This window comes from Argentina silus (assembly GCF_951799395.1).
Source record: "Argentina silus genome assembly, chromosome: 10".
Lineage (NCBI taxonomy): Eukaryota > Metazoa > Chordata > Actinopteri > Argentiniformes > Argentinidae > Argentina > Argentina silus.
In genome coordinates this window covers 4,596,056-4,600,229 of record NC_139664.1, presented here as the reverse complement: position 1 = coordinate 4,600,229, position 4,174 = coordinate 4,596,056, and positions in this window count along the sequence as shown.

Below are 4,174 nucleotides of genomic sequence, written 5' to 3'. Positions count from 1 at the left end.
ATGATTTTGTGCGAGGGTGCCTGCACACACACAAAAACATGCACACAAACTGTACATTTTTGCAAACACACACATACACACATGCACACACACACACATACACACACACACACACACACACACACACACACACACACACACACACACACACACACACACGCACACATTCAACATTGCTTCCATGACTCATTCTCCTTGACTCTATTGTCATAAAGTATTAGGATTTGTGTCTCATCTAATACTATTGGGCTTGTACTCCAGATTTAGTTATTTTTAAACTAGCACAACTCTAGCATTGTCACACATAGCCTGTCAACTCAACTCAGACCTATGAATAGTGCTAAATACAGTCAAAGAACTGACTCAGCCATCCTCATGTCCTCTCCACTCACACCCACAGTTCTGATCCACCCCGATGCCCTCCTCTTGGCCCCTTGATCAGGTACTATCTCCAAGCTAATGGGCCTTGTCCCTCTCCTCTCCTCTCCTCTCCTCTCCTCTCCTCTTCTCTCTCTGGCTCTGTGGACCCTGTCAGGTCCCTCCTCCACAGCCTGACCCCCACACCACCCCGGACACACTCCACCAGCCCCCTGGCCCTCTCCATTTCATGCCCTTCACTCTGGTAGACACATCTCTCTCTTTCTCTATTTCCATCTCTCTTTTACTCTCCCTCTCTCTCACACAACCTCACACAATCTACCCAACAGGATACAGTATGTAGTACGTGTGTGTGTGTGTGTGTGTGTGTGTGTGTGTGTGTGTGTGTGTGTGTGTGTGTGTGTGTGACTGTGTGTGTATGTATAGTCTATTTCTGTCTGCTGTGCTTTCTTCTCTCTCTGCGTCTCTCTTCATCTCCTTCTCCAATCTCTCTACCTGTCTCCATATTGGTTTCCTCTTCTCAAACTCCCCCATCCCTCTATTTCTCGTTCCCCCTTTTCCCCCCTTTTCCCCCCCTTTTTCTCTTTTTCATTTGCTTCCCCCTTTCTCCCCATGCAGTTCCCCCTCTCTCACAACCAAATCCCAAATGGGCTTTATTGGTGCAGTGTTCAGTGCACTGCCGACACATTCCTCATGCTTGAATTGTGGCACGGCATTCAAATATGATATAGATCTGTCATGCAGAAACATTACAGGACATAAATATTTATTATATTCTCTTCATCGCCACTGCCTCCATTTCCGTCTGTTCCTCTCCAAGACCCTCTCTCTCTTTTTCCTCTGCTTTCCTTCATTTTCTACATAATTCCTTCAACTGCTCTCCCTCCAACCTGCTTTGGGTTCAGTCCAAGCGCATTCTCCCGATGAGAAAAAAGCCTGTATATGAAGGGAAAAAAAAAAAAAAAAAACACTTCAGAAAAATTGATCCGGGAATATCAAAGACCTCACCTTTTAATGAAAAAAGAATCCATTTTACAGAGAGAGACCAGGCCAAATTGTAAAGGAGCTGATATGTTTTTTTGGCAGCCTTTGAGAGATTTTGAGTAATTGTACATTTAGGCGTTTAAAAGAGAGATATAAAATGAAAGAGAGATGATGAAACACCACCAAAATCAACTCATCTTCTCACATTTATTATTTCAATTATCTGTTCAATTACCTCCTCCACAACATCGCTTCCACCAAGGTAGTGTATACAGTTACAACATCCATATAAAAATACAAATTATGCTCAATGAGCTCAAACGCATCCCCTTAATTGCATTTTGTTCCTTTGGTTCAATTTTCTCCCAGGATAAAAAAAAATTATCTCTCATAATAAACTAACATTACTGATATATCAATATTGAGTTAATTTTTCTCATTAACCATAAAATCCGGAAACAAAGCAATCTGAACAATTACAATAGAATAATTCCAGCATAGGCCTTTAGGGTCTTGTCTTAATGTGCAGTATGACGTGTTGGAGTCATATTACTGTACTTATCTCTCTCTGTTGAACTGAATGCTGTTAGGCTACCATGTCTTTATTGATCCTTCAATACAGTAACCCATCCCATCCCTCCCTTTCTTGCTCTCTCAATGCTTTAACCTATCCTGCTCTGTCAGCCTTTCATTGAGTTCACTGTACCAGTCCTTTGTTGACATCTCAATACTTAAACCCATCATTATTTGATGATAGCTCAATGCTTCTACCTATCCCTTTTGGATGACCTCCCAATGCCCTTTGATCAAACACAGGCCGGGCTCTCATTGGTGCTATTTTGACAGCCCTCGGCAGAGGACCCAGCTGATTGGCCGGTTGGGGACTGTCAGGATTGGGTGGTGAGTGGCAGGGAGGCGCTGCCAGGTGGGACTGGGCCCAGTCAAGTGGAGAATCGGTTCCCCGGATGCCTGGAACTCTGAATCAGCACCGGGCCCAGAGAGACTGGGCATCAATCATCCGGCCGGGCTGCGTCAGCCCTTTTACCCGGCAACGCTGTTGCTATCTGCCCCATCAGGTAAGAGCAAATCATACAAATGAACGGATAAAGAAATGGATAGAAAGTGGTTATGTTATGACAATGGCCTTTGGGAAAGTATCTGAGGAGTTATGTTTGAACCAGTGATGGTTCACTAAATACATTTGGATTGAGTGGTGAAGCCTGCTCTCTAGACTAAGTTAATTTAATTTTGTTAGTGTGTTGTTGTCAGTTTTGCTGTGTATTTAGCACTGTGACGGCCAACAGCCCCTGGTCCTGGCATAGATTACTTTTTCTTATGACGACCGATGGATAGATGATTCACTTACTTAGACAAATGTATTTGCTGTAAGTCGCTTTGGATAAAGGTGTCTGCTAAATGCCAAAAATGTAAAAAATAATGTAAATGATGGTTTGGCTCCAGTATATGTACTGTAAGCAGTGTGGCGAGTGGAAATGCAGTGAATACGGCTGTGTGTGTTGATGTATACTTTAGTAGGTCCTATGTTAATATCCAAGTGTGTGTTCTTTCTCATGCTTTAGTTTGCATATGAATAGCAATGACTCTGTGGTTGGTGGTGCGTCGGTGAATGCGCCTCGCATATTCATTGAGTACATGAGGAATAGATTTTCTCCAATTCTCCAATATGCGCACTACAGTAGGTATTTATTTGTTCTGCCTGTATGCACAGGTCTATAGGAGTAAACCTACGTATTTGTAAGCTGTGTGTGTGTGTGTGTGCATGAGAGAGCGGGAGTGAGAGAGAGTGGGTTAAGAGTGCATCTGTTGCCGAGATGCGCTTTTTTTTTTTTTGCTCTGATGCGTCCGTGTTTGCCTCAGTGCTTCTCTCCCACCTGTCCTTGTACCATGACTGGTGCCTGTAGCTGGTGCCACCTACAAGCCTGCGGTAATTAAAGTGTTTGATCTCCCTCCCTCCCCGTGGAGGCACACATTTCTAGACCGGCACAAACTGCTATTGCCACTGTGATCAATGACTGAGGGAGAGGCGCAAGCCACAAACTGACAGTGCGGAGATTGAACTGGGGGGGGGGGGGGGGGGGGGATTGGGGTGGGGTTGGGGGGTGGAGGAGGGAGCCAAAGAAGGAGTGACACTGAGACAGGGGAAGAGAATGAGAGCTAGGAGAGAGAGAGAGAGAGTCGAAAGAAAAGGCAGGAGTGGAACTCAACACAACTAGATATTAGAGGATGGTGATGCACTGTTGGCCTTGGGTAGCAGAAACACACAGTCTAAAAACTGAACAAAAAAAACATGCCCAAACACGCACACACACACACACACACACACACACACACACACTCTCACAGGACAGAAACACACACACACACAAACATACACACAAACATGCACACACACACAGACACACACACAGACACACACACACACACACACACACACACACACACACACACACACACACACACATACATACACACACACACACACACACATACTCTCACAGGACAGAAACACACACACACACACACACACACACACACACACACACACACAGGACACACATACTCTCACAGGACAGAAACACACACACACACACACACACACAAACACACACACACACACACACACACACACACACACACACAAACTTACAGAGGGCACAGAGTCCTGACAAGACCTGAGTCACGTGTCTTGCACACACTCCCACTCCTGACGTCTGGCCTCTCTGCACCAGTCACACACACACATCTGATCCTGACCCTCCTCTACTGCCAGCCCTCTCAGCCCTCCCTGCCC